Source organism: Anabrus simplex, chromosome 6, assembly GCF_040414725.1.
Source record: "Anabrus simplex isolate iqAnaSimp1 chromosome 6, ASM4041472v1, whole genome shotgun sequence".
NCBI classification, from domain to species: domain Eukaryota; kingdom Metazoa; phylum Arthropoda; class Insecta; order Orthoptera; family Tettigoniidae; genus Anabrus; species Anabrus simplex.
Window position 1 is genome coordinate 180,276,068 of NC_090270.1, and position 16,750 is coordinate 180,292,817.

General features: G+C 43.7%; 1 protein-coding gene and 1 long non-coding RNA gene across 3 annotated transcripts in view; one reads left to right on the top strand and one right to left on the bottom strand.

Moving 5' to 3' along the window:
• The window catches only part of LOC136875925 (protein sneaky), a 209,621-nt gene that overhangs the window by 112,465 nt on the left and 80,406 nt on the right, over positions 1-16,750 (bottom strand). The gene's annotated exons all lie outside the window — the stretch shown is intronic.
• Positions 8,317-16,750, top strand: part of LOC137501215 (uncharacterized) — a 42,545-nt gene continuing 34,111 nt past the window's right edge. For both annotated transcript variants that reach the window (XR_011018425.1, XR_011018426.1), the window contains exon 1: positions 8,317-8,409. This is a non-coding gene — a long non-coding RNA (uncharacterized lncRNA). The remainder of the gene's footprint in view (positions 8,410-16,750) is intronic.

The following is a 16,750-nucleotide window of genomic DNA, read 5'->3' on the forward strand; positions in this document are numbered from 1 at the left end:
ACCTATCTATACTATGACAGAAGTGCTCCTTTTCACATCACGTTCATAAATCCAAAGTTCTGTCTTTATTAACTTGGCAAGAGATTAATCAATAATAATGTTATTTACTTTACGTCCCACTAACTACTTTTACAGTTTTCGGAGAGACCGAGGTGCCGGAATTTATTCCCGCACGAGTCCTTTTAGGTGCCAATGAATCTACGGATACGAGACTGGCGTATTTGATCGCCTTCAAATACAACCGGACTGAGCCCGGCCAATACTCGATTTATGTTTCATAAAATGTTTGCCAAGACTGAAATTAAAAATAGTACAATAATATGAGCTTGAAAATGGATACTCAACCTAGCCAGAATTTTCCACAGCATTTCCTTAGTATATTACTCATAGTCTCACAATTGCGTTAGGTGCTAACAGATGGTTTTTAAGTGCAATCAAATAGCGTACAGGCTGTTTTTCTATAATCATATGTTCTATACATAGAGTAAAGATAAAAGAATGCTGTTTTGATCTACAGCGCAGGAATCAGCATCGAGATCACACGTCCCATGATGCAAGTCCACAGATTTCTACTACTATTGCTTCACAAATATGAGAGAACAAACAGGTCACGGTTTATTACAAATCGACTGCATATGTATCAGTGTATCACTTTGACACTTTGGGTGTGTTAACTAAAGAGGTAAATTAAACCATACTTTTCTATTATCGATTGGTCCTGCTGTTATTATGATTTGTCAAGACCGACTCCTCGGTGACTCCATAAATCGATATATTTCTATAGAGAAGAACAAAGAATATTTATTTTTGTTAAATGTCATCAAACCATGAGAATCTTTGGTGACTGAAGATTTTGACCGAAGTTGGTCACTGAATCGTTGCAACTGCGGGGACAACATACCGCTTAGTTCACGGTTAATGATAAAAGACAAACATGGCCAATGTTTGTGAAGTTACAGGCGCTAAAGCGAAAACCAGTACCATCTGTGACGTAAACAATACAAAGTTGTAGGTGACAGTGATAGTTGTTTTCGGGTAGAACAACGAAATTGAGCTGTATAATATTTCAGTTCGTGGTTTGCATGTAATTAATGTGCAACTTAAATACAATATTATGTTAATCATAACTGAAACTCTCATCCCTAGCATATTTTAAAACGTGCTGGGCTAGGCTACATACCTACAAACTAACTTACTTCATCCATCCACAAACACAGATAAGAACTTACCTTACATTCACCGTTATTGCGGTAACTCATTTTGCTTTTCAGTACTTTGTTCTGTAGGATCATCTTTATTTACCTCGACCCCGTGGGTGAGGGCGATATAATATATCCACGGCATCCCCTGCCTGTCGTAAGAGGCGACTAAAGGGGGCCCAGGGACTCTCAACTTGTCGACTACGGGGCCCTTAGCTGAGTCCTGGCATTGCTTCCACTTGTGGCAGGCTCCTCAATTTCACCTATTCTATCCGACCTCCCTTGGTCAACTCTTGTTCTTTCCGACCCCGACGGTATTAAGTTTGCGAAACCTAGGACGTCTTTCATTTTCACGTTCTTCGTGGCTCTTGTTTTCCTTGGGCCGATACCTTCATTTTTCGAAGCGTCGGATCCCTTCCATATTTTCTCTCTGATTAGTGTTAATAGAGGTTGGTTGCCTAATTGTACTTCCTCTTGAAACAATAGTCACCACCACCTCCATCATCACTACTTTTCTCTCTGATTAGTGTTAGAGGAAAGTACCCTATCCTTAGTCTATATGGAGGCTGGTTGCCTAGTTGTACATCCTCTTAAAACAATTATCACCACCACAACCAACGTTCCAGTAGCGAGATTTTCAATTCCTATAATAAAATCCATCAAGAGATTTCTTAAGTTTTGCAACCTCGTCTGTATAACACCAACATGAAGTTATCAGCATCTGTATCATCGTCTATCTTTGTCAGAGGTTAGGTTTTTGCATTTTTTATGAACAGAAGTACCCTCGAGGACTCGCATCTCGTGAGCGAGAAATCCCAGAAGAGTTTTGCATTGCTTTCATTTACTTGTGTCAGGCTCCTTTTAACTTTTATTTTCTTATACGACCTTCCTTGGTGAAATCTAATTCGCTTCTGACCCCGGTAGTATGCGTTTTCGAAGCGAGGAAGCTTTAGTTTTCCACTTATCACTTCCCCTTTGGGTGCAGGTGGTAGAATACATCCACGGTATCCTCTGCAAGAGGCGAATAAAGGGAAACTAGTGGCTCTGGACTCGGGAGGGTAGATTGACGACCAAGCTACTGGTACCCCTAGCTGAGTCCTGGCATTGCTTCCATTTACTTGTGTCAGGCTCCTCACTTTCTTCTATCCTATCCGACCTCCCTTGATCAACTCTTGTTTTTTTCCGACCCCGACGCTATAACAGCGTTCAAGGGCTAGGGAGTCTTTCATTTCCACGCCTTTTGTGGCCGTTGTCTTTGACCAATATCTTTATTTTTCGAAGTGTCGGAGCTCTTCCCTTTTCCTCTCTGATTAACTTTATAGACGATGGTTGCCCAGTTGTAGCCTACTTTCTCTGGAAACAATAATAATCATAACGACAACCACCATCACCAACAACAACATCAACAAAAACAACATACTGTTCTTCTCATTGACATGGGAAACTAACGAGAATAATTCCGGTGAAGAGTAAAACATGTTTTCTTTAAAAGCAGGGTAGGCCCTATATCATTGTGGTCCTATTGAACGCTGCCCACAATGCAAACACGAATTCCAACAAGACGCTCATACCGTGAAGGTATGGAATGTTGTCAACGGACCTCTAAGATAGCATTATTTCTGTATCATTCCCATCCGACCTCCCTTGATGAAGTCTTGTTCTCTTCTGACCCCGACGGTATTAGGTTCGTTATGTCAAGGGAATATTTTATTGGCACGCTCTTTGTGGCCGTTGACTTTCTTTGGCCGACATCCCCCTGTGGGTGGTGACGGTAGAATAACACCCAGGGTATCCCCTGCCTGTCGTAAGAAGCGACTAAAAGGGGTCCCAAGGGCTCTGAACTTTAGAGTGTGGGTTGGCAACCACGGGACCCTCAGCTGAGTCCTGGCATTGCTTCCACTTACTTGAGCCAGACTTCTCACTTTGTCCTATCCTATCCGACCTCCCTTGGTCAACGCTTGTTCTTTTCCGACCCCGACGGTATTACGTATGGAGGCCTAGGGAGTCGATTTTCATGCCCTTCGCGGCCATTGTCTTCCATTGGCCGATACCTTCATTTTTCATATTGTCGGACCCATTCAACTTTTCTCTCTGTTTAGCGTTATATAGAAGATGGTTGCCTAGTTGTACTACCTCTTAAAACAATTATCACCACCACCTTTGGCCGACACATTCATTTTTCGCAGTGTCACACCCCTTCTCCCCCTTTGGGTGGGGATGGTAGAATAAAACACGCGGTATACACTGCCTGTTGTAAGAAGTGACTAAAAGGGACCCTAAGGGCTCTCAACTTGGGAGCATGGGTTGGCAACCACGGGTCTATTAGCTGAGTCCTGGCATTTCCACTTACTTGTGCCAGCTCCTCACTTTCATCTATCCTATCCGACCTCCCTTTTTTCTCTGATTAGTGTTATATAGAGGATGGTTGCCTAGTTGTAGGGCCTACTTCCTCTTAAAACAATCATCACCACCACCACGCCCTTGACTTCCTTTGGTCGATACCTTCAGTTTTCGAAGTGTCGGATCCCTTCCATTTTCTCTCTCTGATTAGTGTTAATATAGGATGGTTGCCTAGTTGTACTTCCTCTTAAAACAATAATCACAACCACCACCACAACCACTTCCTCTTAAAACAATAATCGCTAACACTTCCTTTTAAAATAATAACCCCTGTGGGTGGGGGCGGTAGAATAACACCCACGGTATCCCCTGCCTGTCGTAAGATGCGACTAAAAGGGGCCTCTGGGACTCTGAACTTTGGAGCGTGGGTTGGCGACCACGGGGCCCTCAGCTGAGTCCTGGCATTGCTTCCACTTACTTGTGCCAGGCTCCTCACTTTTATCAATCCTATCCGACCTCCCTTGGTCAACTCTTGTTCTTTTCCGACCCGGCCGTTATTAGGTTTGCGAGGGCTAGGAAGTCTTTCATTTTCACGCCCTTCGTGGCCCTTGTCTTACTTTGGCCGATACCTTCATTTTTCGAAGTGTCGGATCCCTTCCATTTTTCCATCTCATTAGTGTTATATAGATGATAGTTGCTTAGTTGTACTTCCTCTTAAAACAATAATCACCACCACCACCACTCCTCACTTTCAGCTATCCTAACCGACCTCCTTTGGTCACCCCTGTGGGTAGGGGCGGTAGAATAACACCCACGTTTTCCCCTGCCCGTCGTAAAAGGCGACTAGAAGGGGCCCATGGGGCTCTGAGCTTTGGAGCGTGGGTTGACGACCATAGGTGCCCTGTGGATGGGGGCGGTAGAATAACACTCACGGTATCCCCTGCCTGTCGTAAGAGGCGACTAAAAGGGTCCCCAGGGGCTCTGAACTTTGGAGCGTGGGTTGGCGACCACGGGGCCCTAGCCGAGTCCTGGCATTGCTTCCACTTACTTGTGCCAGGCTCCTCACTTTCATCTATCCGATCCGACCTCCCTTGGTCAACTCTTGTTCTTTTCTGACCCCGACGCTATTAGGTTTGCGAGGGCTAAGGAGTCTTTCATTTTCACGCCCTTCGTGGCCCTTGTCTTCCTTTGGCCGATATCTTCATTTTTCGAAGTGTCGGACCCCTTCCACATTTTCCCTCTGATTAGTGTTATATATAGGATGGTTGCCTAGTTGTACTTCCTCTTAAAACAATAATCACCACCACCACCTGACGACCATAGGGTCCTTAGCTGAGTTCTGACATTGCTTCCACTTACTTGTGCAGGCTCTTCACTTTCATCTATCCTATCCGACCTCCCTAAGTCAACTCTTGTACTTTTCCGACCCCGGCGGTATTAGGGTACTCGAGGCCTAGGGAGTCTTTCATTTTCACGTCCTTCGTGCCCCTTGTCTTTCTTTGGCCGATACCTTCATTTTCGAAGTTTTGTATCCCTGACAATGTTTCCTCTCTGATTAGTGTTATATAGAGGAGGGCTGCCGCCACCACCTCCATTGGTCAACTCTTGTTCTTTCTTTGGCTGATATCTTCATTTTTCGAAGTTTTGGATCCCTTACAATGTTTCCTCTCTGATTAGTGTTATATAGAGGAGGGCTGTCACCACCTCCATTGGTCAACTCTTGTTCTTTTCCGACCCCGACGGTATTAGAGTACTCGAGGCCTAGTGGTCAACTCTTGTTCTTTCTTTGGCTGATATCTTCATTTTTCGAAGTTTTGTATCCCTGACAATGTTTCCTCTCTGATTAGTGTTATATAGAGGAGGGCTGTCACCACCTCCATTGGTCAACGACTGTATTAGCCTACGTAAGGAGGCCTAGGGAGTCTTTCATTTTCTCGCCCTTCTTGGCCCTTGTCTTCCTTTCGCCGATACCTTCATTTTTCGAAGTGTCGGACCCCTTCCATGTTTTCTCTCTGATTAGTGTTATAGGCTATATGGATGGTTTTCAGTTGAACTTCCTCTTAAAACAATAATCACCACCACCACCACCACCACTTAGAGCATTCGAGGCCTGGGGACTCTTTCATTTACACGCCCTTCGTAGCCCTTGTCTTTCTTTGGTCGATAGCTTCATTTTTCGAGGTATCGGATCCCTTCCATTTTTTCTCTCCGATTAGTGTTAGGCCTATATAGAGGATGGTTGCCTAGTTGTGCTTTCTCTTAAAACAATAATCACCAACACCAACTGGGAAGTTCGCCCTCACCAGGGCGGGAGGAAAGACTTCCCAAATAGGGCTGGAAAGCCCAGCCTTCCTACTAAAGCCCGGAAGACAAAGGAGGAAAAGTGGATGAAACAGCGCTCCCCTACAAAACTGGAGAAGAAACCTTCTCCAACTCAATCGGGGGTCACAGGATCACCGAAGAAGACCGGCAAGCCATCTGCCGGTTCTCCTCCAAAGACGGAAACGGTGGGCAAGAGCGAGAGGCCCCGAGCCCTCTTGCTTGATCGTGTTCTGGAGACCCAGTTCTCTCAAGAAGAAGGCTCATCGTTTTTGATCAGCCAGATCACCATCCACGAAGTGCTCGGTCGCCGTGTCTCCCACTCTTGAGGTTCCCCTGTGGGTGGGGGAGGGGGGTAGAATAAAACCCACGGTATCCTCTGCCTATCGTAAGAGGCGACTAAAATGGGCCACAGGGGCTCTGTACTTTGAAGCGTGGGTTGGCGACCACGAGGACCTTAGCTGAGTCCTGGCATTACTTTCACTTACTTGTGCCAGGCTCCTCTCTTTCATCTATCCTATCCGACCTCCCTTGGTCAACTCTTGTTCTTTTCTGACCCCGACGCTATTAGGTTTTCGAGGGCTAAGGAGTCTCATTTTCACGCCCTTCGTGGCCCTTGTCTTCCTTTGGCCGATAACTTCATTTTTCGAAGTGTCGGTCCCTTCCAATTTCTCCCTCTGATTAGTGTTATATAGAGGATGGTTGCCTAGTTGTACTTCCTCTTAAAACAACAATCACCTCTTCTCTTTTCCCTTTGATAAGTGTGAATAGGGGATGGATGTCCAGCTGTAGGCCTACTTCCTCTTAAACAATAATCACCACCACTCCTTTTATTTTCTCTCGTATTAGTGTTAAAAGAGGATGGTTGACACATTGTATTTCCTCTTAAAACAATAATTGTCACCACCTATGTTTTCTTTTCTATCTATCGTTACACTACACAGGTCTGTAGGACTTCGGCGACGCTGGGACCGTTAAAGTGCAACGACTGAGGTGGTAGTCGTCATTGTCCTATTTTAAAACATAGCCCAGACGTTTTCACGCTGTGAAAATCGAAAACAACAGAAAACCATCTCCAGAGCTATCGACAGACGGATTCAAACTCACAATATTCTGAATACAAGCTATCAGCTTCACGACCCTACCGCGAAGCCAACTCGTTCGCCCCATTAATTATTACCCCATGTGCGTGGGGGTGATAGAATAACACCCACGGTATCCCCTGCCTGTCGTAAGAGGCGACTAAAAGGGGCCTCAGGGGCTCTGAACTTTGAAGCGTGGGTTGGCGACCACGGGGCTCTCAGCTGAGTCCTGGTATTGCTTCCACTTACTTGTACCAGGCTCCTCACTTTCATCTATCCTATCCGACCCCTCTTGGTCAACTCTTGTTCTTTTCCGACCCCGACGCTATTAGGTTTGCGAGGGCTAGGGAGTCTTTCATTTTCACGCCCTTCGTGGCCCTTGTCTTTCTTTGGCCGATACCTTCATTTTTCGAAGTGTCGGACCCCTTCCATTTTTTCTCTCTGATTTATTTAGTGTTATATAGAGGATGGTTGCCCAGTTGTACTTCCTCTTAAAACAATAATCACCAACCCATCAGCTGAGTCCTGGCATTGCTTCCACTTACTTGTGCCAGGCTCCTCACTTTCATCTATCCTATCCGACCTTCCTTGGTCAACTCTTGTTCTTTTCCGACCCCGATGCTATTAGGTTTGCGAGGGCTATGGAGTACAGTATTTCATTTTCAAGCCCTTCGTGGCCCTTGTCTTTCTTTGGCCGATACCTTCATTTTTCGAAGTGTCGGATCTCTTCCATTTTTATGTATGATTAATGTTATATAGAGGATGGTTGCCTAGTTGTACTTCCTCTTGAAACAGTAATCACCACCACCCTTGGTCATCTCTTTTTCTTTTACGACCCCGACGGTATTAGGTTTCCGAGGGCTAGGGAGTCATTCATTTTCACGCCCTTGGCCGATACCTTCATTTTTCGAAGTGTCGGATCCCTTCCATTCTTTCCCTCTGATTCGTGTTATAGGCCTATAGAGGGTGGTTGCCCAGTTGGACTTCCTCTTAAATTAATAATCACCCCCACCCTTAATTATCCTCCTTAAAGTATACCTTCTATGATTTATGTTAAGAAAGTAGCTTGTCATTTAGAATAATAAGACCACCACCACCACTCTTCCCCTTTTAATTAATGTCATCCCTTAGCTTAAAACACCCACCTCCGTGAGATTGTTTCAAAAACATATTAACAGTGCACTGTGTATTTTATTAGCATATGGGAGGAACTTCTTTTACAGTGTCTGTATTTATAAAATATTTTTTTTAAGGAGCCTTCTTCCTGGAACATTTGGAGATCCCGTTCATTGGTTAGTAGGTTAGATGGGGCGGTCCACCATGCACAGATCTGATTCGCTATTGAATAAGCAGGAGAGGAATCGCACGTGACGTTTCTCAGTAGTTGCTTGCTCGTTAGCGTAGTAAGACAGTTTAGTCTCTGCGAATCTTGAAGACTGGCACTCCTACCATGCTTTTACAGAGATCGGGTAAGTCTGAGAATGATAATTGGGTTGAAACTTGACCAGTTCAAATGAAGCTTATCTTTTGAAGATAAAGTAATTGCACATAATCCTGGTACGTAGTTTTTGTATTAGGTGTAAATGATGCTATTTATTATTCGTTTGCCATATTTAACCTACCACAGGGAGAACATGATTAACTACCGGTATTGAAGGAATAGTAGACGTGGTAGTCGAGATGTTCTCAGTACTGATTTAACTTTATGCTACCCTTCTCTCATTTTGAATTCTCCCTGTCTAGTTCGGATTGTTTCCTCTTGTCCGCAATATAATGCCATTTATAAGGGAAGAAAGATACTTTGGAAGCGATTGGGTCCTCTGTACATTTGACTGGTAGCAGTTATACGCTGCCTATATGTAGGCCTATGCAGCTAGTAATATTTTGACTACCTACCATAACAAGTTCAACTCTGTAAATTTTTGATGCAATATACCGGTACATTTTCCTTACAATTTATTAAAAGTATGTGGATTAAATAGGTACCAGTTTGTTCAATCTAAATTAGCAAAATTATATCCATATAAATAATAGAATTTACTGAGTTTTGTCCCTTACTCTTCAAGGATGTTTTCTGGCCTGTTCTTGATAAAGGAAAAACTGTACAATGGGGCACAAGTTATGAACAATATGAAACTATTCATAAACTGAAACTCCACGCCACGATATCGGAAATCTTTCCTTTCTTTCAGTTTGCTAAGATTTTTTTATTTTTTATTATATACTTAACCTCTCCTATGATAAAGAGGATTATTTCGTCTAGGAAAAATCCATATAAGTAATATAGGGCCTACCCAGTGTACCGCGTACTGAATTTTGTCCCTTTCCTTTGAAGTTACAGAGCATCACAGTCAAAATGATACACTTAACATTGTATTTACAAATGTTGTAACTTTACGAACGTGTGAGGGGTAAGGAAATATATTCTGACAGCATAAAATAAGGAAAGTTTTCTTTATTTACTAACAAAACGAGAAAGACAATGCCTATAGACTACGAAGTAGTTTTAAGCCATATCATAACAAAACATATTACATGATGGCCTACTCTCACAATGAAAATGATAGTCGTCTTTTCACAAATAATTGTTGACAAATGGAAATGAAATTATATTACTAATACCTAGTCGGTAGCCCTTTATTCAATAGAACTTCTAAACGAGTTGGGACAGATTCCACCAGTTCAGTTGTGTATTCTGGGCTTATTTTTTCCCAGTCAACTCTCAAGAGTTCCCCCCCCCCCCCAAATCAGTGTGTTTTCGTATTTCAAACTCCGATTTGTCCCAGATATGTTCGATTACGTTTAAATGCGGTGATTGGAGTGGAGGTTGAACAATGTTAGGACTATTGTAGAGGCACAATTCCCTTACCACATGTGAAGCATGTTTGGGATCATTTTCTTGATAGAAGCAGCGCTAAGAAGCTCGCTCCTACCCCCCCCCCCCCGGCAATAATTGAAAATGGGCCCCTCGCTTTCTTACAAGGAAAGTTAAAAAGTTTATTTCGTAGTACAAGGTTGTATATTACAGTATATTATTACAACGAACAGCAACGACGACGATAATAATAATAATGATAATAATAATATCATTTAGACTTTCACTGCCCGTGGAACTATTCATGATGTGTATTTTGAGTTTATGCCGTGTAATGAACTATATAAACACTCTCAACGCGTTTCAAAACGAACCTTGCCTTTCTTCATCAGGAGAAAACAGAAATGAAACATGACTCATCAAAGGTTGGTAGGAGAACAAGGAACTTAAAATGGTGCCTTAATATGTAAAAGGGACGCCATTTTTGCCCCATTCTAGAGACTACGAATAGAAACACTAAAGTATCATTTTCTAATGGTTCTGATAATAGGTAGCCATGATTCACTGAGATTGTAGTCTGTATCGCGGTTGAAATTATCTTGGTGTTTACGTATTTCAACCGCCTCCCTGATGATTCTAGGGCGATATTGTTTTATATGGGCAAGAACATCCACTTCTTGGAGCATGATATGACCAGCTGTTAAGGCATGATCAAAAACAGCTGACATATCAGGTTAGTTGAGTCTGATACACCTTGTATGTTCTTTGATGCGAGTACATATCGTTCTCGAAGTCTGCCCAATATAAACCTTGCCACAAGGAGTTGCCTAATCTTAATTTGTTCCAAAAACAGTTCGTACCCAGTAGGCTACATGGTACCTATGTAAGATTTTAGCAATACGATCCGTAGTGTTATGTATGTAAGGTAGGTAAGCAGTTCCTTTTACATCTGTTTTTCTCAACAGACGTCCGATTATGCGTCTATTTCAGAACCGTAGAGATCAAAGCTTTGCTGTAACCGTTGCTCTCAAAGGTGGTTCTCAAGGTGAATTTCCTCTTGTAGAGCTGACACTTCACAAATCATCCTTGTCCTGGTAGTTAGTTGTAAGGATACCCTGTTTCTGGGCAGGGTGATGGTGAGAATCTGCGTGGGGATATCTACTGGTGTGTGTAGGCTTACGATAAACGCTGTGTTCTAAAAATCCATCCTCTTTCTCGGTGACGAGAAGATCTAAAAATGGCATTTTGCCGTCAGATTCCATTTCCATGGTGAAAGAAATGGAAGGTTGCTGGTGGTTAAGGTGATCCAGGAAATGACAAATGTTCAAACGACGAACGTATCATCCCCATATCGCCACCAGATCTTTGGTTTGCAAGGTGCCGACGACAAAGCTTTCTCTTCGAAGTTTTCAATGAAGAAATTAACCACGACTTCCCATGGCCACACCATCAGTCTGTTCGTAATATTTCCCATTCTATAGAAAGTAGGTAATGTAGTGATAGGAAAGCCTTGCGATGTCGTCAGTAAAAATATTATTAATGAGACAAGACCATCAATAGCTACTCTTGTAAAGGCACACCACGTCGAGACTAGCAAAGATATCACCTGGCTAAAGTGATACAGCTGTTAACTTCTCAATGAAATATGTGGAATGCTTGATATAGGAAGGGGTGTTACCCAAGAGTGGTTGAAGTAGACAACCTAAATATTTAGAAAGGGCATATGTCCGGGAACCATTCGTACTAACAATAGGCCTAAGAGGAACACCTTCCTTGTGTGTTTTAGGAAGCCCATGCAAGCTCGGAGGAATAGCATCTCCTGGAAGGAGAGTCTTCGCTGTATCCTCCGGAATAGAAGACTGCGTGTCCAATTTGACGGTCGTATTTGAGTATAGTTGTAGGATAACGACTATTAATCCTGTATATATAGACTATATATAAGCTAACAAAAACAAGATCTTGTCTTTTTATCCATCACTCCCCCCTGTGGGTGGGGGGCGGTAGAATAACACCCACGGTATCCCCTGCCTGTCGTAAGAGGCGACTAAAAGGGGCCTCAAGGGCTCTGAACTTTGGCGCGTGGGTTGGCGACCACGGGGCCCTTACCAGAGTCCTGGCATTGCTTCCAATTGTGCCAGGCTCCTCACTTTCATCTATCCTATCCGACCTACCTTGGTCAACTCTTGTTCTTTTCAGACCCCGACGATATTACGTATGGAGGCCTAGGGAGTCTTTCATTTTCATGTCCTTCGTGGCCCTTGTCTTCCTTTGGCCGATACCTTCATTTTCTCTCTGATTAGTGTTATATAGAGGATGGTTGCCTAGTTGTACTTCCTCTTAAAACAATCACCACCACCGCCACCACCACCACCACTTAATTGTGCCAGGCTCCTTCCTACCTCCCTTGGTTAACTACTTAATCGACCCCGACTGTATTAGAGCACACGAGGCCCACGCCCTCCATGGACCTTGTCTTTCTTAGGCCGATAACGTCAATTTTCGAAGTGTCGGATCCCTTCCATTTTTTCTCTTAGTTACATAGAGGATGTTTGCCCAGTTGCAGTTCCTCTTAAAACAATCACAATCACCACCCTACGTTACGCCATTGCATGATATGACATAGTGGAAAGAAACAGGGTGTAACCCGGTGCCAGCACATAGCCTTCTCTTGTCAAATAGCACAAAGGGTTCTGAAAACCTCACATCGTCATCCAATGAATAAACAGACTAGTCGCACGCTCTCACTCCACAAGAACACTGCAGAGAGGTTTGGAATTGAATCCAGGCTTTTGGCATGCAATCTAGTGATTAAATGTTGTATATTGCCATCTTTCCTATCCTGCCAGTCACCATCGCGATTGTGAATCTTTTTTCCACCAATAGGACTCAAAACTGGCTAACCTCAGTGTCAGACAACATTTCTATTATATTTCTACTATGATCAAAAGAAATTGTTGCTATATTCTAAGCCTACCTATTACACACAGAATTAAAGTTAAATATTTGTGTAGAAATTTATACAAAAAGTAAATAAGGTAAATTTCTGGAATACATACATACATATATATCATTCACTCTAAACTACATTCAGCGATCTTAGTTATTAATTAATCAATATTAAATCATTATTCATATGACAGGGAATAATACAATTACATTCTTTTATGGAGGGAAGTTGGGAACTAACAGGTAATAGCTTAAATGAAACTCAAACCCCATGGTGCAACAAGCCCCCTAAAGGCCATGGCCTACAAACTAATCGCTGCTCAGCCCAAAGACCTGCCATGAGATGTGGTGTTGGCGTGGAATGCTACACGTAGCTTGGACCGAAAGGAGAACAAATGAGTCCATCATTAAAGAGCCGAAGATAGTGAAATGTCCCTCTACATGTGTCAGTGAAAGAACACTTCAGTTCCTTGGACATACAGTATCTTAAGGAGGGATGGAGACAACCTGGAGAGGAGAAACTGCTGCCTCCTTATCCGTAAAGGCGGAACTCCTGCTTCAGCGCTTAGGCTGGGAATGTGGCTAGTATGGAAAGCTCCCGTTGCCAGCCTAACTCCACTATGGTGAAAACTGTCTAAAAGGCTCAGCACAGATTTTGATGCTGAGCCATAAGTCTCACTTCTATATTCAATTCGGGAGAGGACCATTGCCGTGTAAAATCGTAGCAGCACCGCACGGTCAGCCCCCCACGAAGTGCTGCTGAGGAATTTAAGCATTTTAAGACTCTTCATGCAGGCAACCTTCAACTGATGAATATGGGGCTGCCGCGTTAGTCTCTCAAAATGGAGACCCAGGAATTAGCAGGTGTCTACCACTGGTAAGACACTGTTTCGAAAGCAGAGCTCTAGTTCAGGATACAAAAGCCGACGTCGACAGCCGTGTACAATTGAGGTTTTTACCACTGACAATCGAAAACCATATTGCAGGGCCCAATTGTCAACTCTGTTAATAGCTTGCCGTAGCAGTCTCTCAGCAAACGCCACCCTCCCAGAGCTGTAATGTAGAGCTAAGTCGTCTATATACAGCGAGGGAACAACCGCAGGCCTAGCAGCGGCAACTATGCCGTTGAAGGCGATTGCGAACAGCGTGACACTCGGTACCGTTCCCTGAGGTACACCATTTTCCTGAACGTAATATTGAGAAAATGCATTCCCTACTTTGACTCGAAAGAGTCGGAGGGACATGAAGTTCTCAATGAACGTTGACAGATCCCCACTGGTGTAGTGTGGAGAGAATACCATACCGCCAGGTAGTATCGTAAGCTTTCTCCAGTTCAAAAAACACCGACCATAATGGAGTTCCTTCCGGAGGAAGGCCCCCTGAATGGCACTCTTCAGTCTGACCAGATGATCTGTGACAGACCGATGACAGCGAAACCAAGACTGGTAGTTAGACAAGAGACCTTCCTTTATCCATGGCCCACACAAGATGCCGGTTAACCATCCTTTCAAATAGCTTACAAAAGCCATTTGTAAGGCATATTGGTCTTGGATCTTTACCAGGCTTGTGAATTGGTATCACAATCCCCTCACGCCATTGAGATGGAAACGCACCCTCACTCCATATTCTGTTGAATAGGGTGAGGATATCCTTGAGACACCTGTCACTCAAATGCTTAATCATTTGATTGTGGATTTTGTCCGGTCCAGGAGCCGTGTCTTTGTATAGCGAAGAAAGAAGGATCGACTTGTGGCCAATTTTTTCAGGCTAAAGGTTAATAAAAACACTATTCCTGCTATAATTTTCACTGTTTTTTGTTTTTTCCTTTAACATTTTTTAACCTCAGTTTTGTTTTGGTTATTTCAGAACGTTAAACTATAAAAGTGTAGTGTGTTTTAACTATCAAATAACCGATACCATTGACACCGGTTATTATGTGAATGGAATAACTTCCATATTAATATGCCTAATCCTATTGACCCCAGTCAAGGGGTGAAAAGGATCACTTAAAAATTGGTTAAAATCAAGGAAATATGAACAAATTTTAAGAATATTTGTGCATAAAGTTATAAAACATAGTATTCATGTACTGAAACAAAAAGCTAGGATAATTCCTTACTTATTCTGTTGCTAGGTTAATGTTCCTTATGAAAGTGATCCTATTCACCCCATTTTACGCTGCTAAAATTCTTGAAATGCCGCTATCAATGCATCTTTAGTACCCAATACCACCAGAGGTACAAAGACCGGCCGAATGCCACATGGCCGGTTCGGTTTAGAATTGATAGCTTGTCATGATTTGAGTATAGATATCGGTGGTTGTCTTGAACAAACTTTTAGCGAGGTACCTACTTCCGTGGTTAGTTCCGGGACCGGATATACGTGTAGATCTACTCCGTGAACCCAAGGTAAACACGGATTCCTCCGTTTATCGGAGGTATTTCCAGGACTTTGTTCACCAATATCTGGCCACGAGATAAATCTTCACGGATTTAAAAAAATGTTATTTGTTCGTGGCTTCGACCTCTGCAGATCTTTTGCCACCACTATCACCATATGACAGGAATCTGCATGTAAGTGGAATTGCGGAAGTGTAGTGTTGAATGCGAGGAAAGGAACGTTAAGGACGACACAAATACCCAGCCCCCAGACCAGGGATATTAATCATTTACAATTAAAAACCACTGACCCGGCCGGTACACCACGGGGCCGGATCGGATGGTTCTAAAATCGGAGAAATGTTGGTTGCTCTTTCGTCACCTATGATATGAGCATGAAGATCTCGCTTCCTATACTGCTATCCCCCTGTGGGTGGGGGCGGTAGAATAACACCCACGGAATCCCCTGCCTGTCGTAAGAGGCGACTAAAAGGGGCCCCAGGGGCTCTGATCTTTGGAACGTGGGTTGGCGACCACGGGGCCCCTAGCTGAGTCCTGGCATTGCTTCCACTTGTGCCAGGCTCCTCACTTTCATCTATTCTATCCGACCTATCTTGGTCAACTCTTGTTTTTTCCGACCCCGACGCTATTAGGTTTGCGAGGGCTAGGGAGTCTTTCATTTTCCTGCCCTTCGTGGCCCTTGTCTTCCTTTGGCCGATATCTTCATTCTTCGAAGTGTTGGACCCCTTCCATTTTTTTCTCTATGACTAGTGTTATATAGAGGATGGTTGCCTAGTTGTACTTCCTCTTAAAACAATAATCACCACCACCGCCACCTTCCTATACTGCTAATAATAAGAGTTGGCGTCTGACAGGTAAGGTTGGAGTGGGGAGCACTGCACGTGCCATTTCACGATGTTGCCACATTCCAGTATTCCTTTCTACATGCTCTTACCCCTCGCTTCCGGCTCACTTGTTCCCTCCTTCATTCTGACCGCTGTGATCTGTTGTAGACTACCTGGCCAGGCGGTGTCGTCCCATTTGCGATCGCTCTTATACAAACAATCAGGTTCTTATCAGTGACAGTGACAGGTTTGGCAACTCCCAGCAAGACGAGCTGCCCTGAAGTTTTATCTCCATGGCAACCGCAGTCGCCCCACCCTCGTTTCCATGGCAACCACACAGCCACTCCCTTTATCCCGCCTCGGTAGGCAGTAAACAGACCTCCCTCTAAGAAATGTCAGACACCAACTCTTATTATTAGCAGTATAGTGTATGTAGAGTGTATACTGCAGAGCTTGACGCTATCTTAGTGCTCTGTAGTTTGCAATGGGTGACGAAAGAAGCCACTTTCTTATGTGTACCAACTCGTTAAGCGCTCTGCAGTCTGTTGAATCCTGTTTCTCGCAACACCCACTGGTGCAGCAGATTCATGACCTAGCCAGATTAAGTGATGCTGGCACCAGAATCACTTTCACGTGGCTTCCAAGCCACGTTGGGATTGCAGGAAACGAACTTGCGGATGAAGCTGTAAAGGAAGCGGTACTTTTACCTCAAAGACCTATCAATGTACCTGCTAAAGATGTTTCAGCTGCATTTAACCATCTTGGCGTCCTGGGAATGAGAGTGGCTAGCTACCCAAACTCCCAACAAGCTGAGAGCAATAATGAG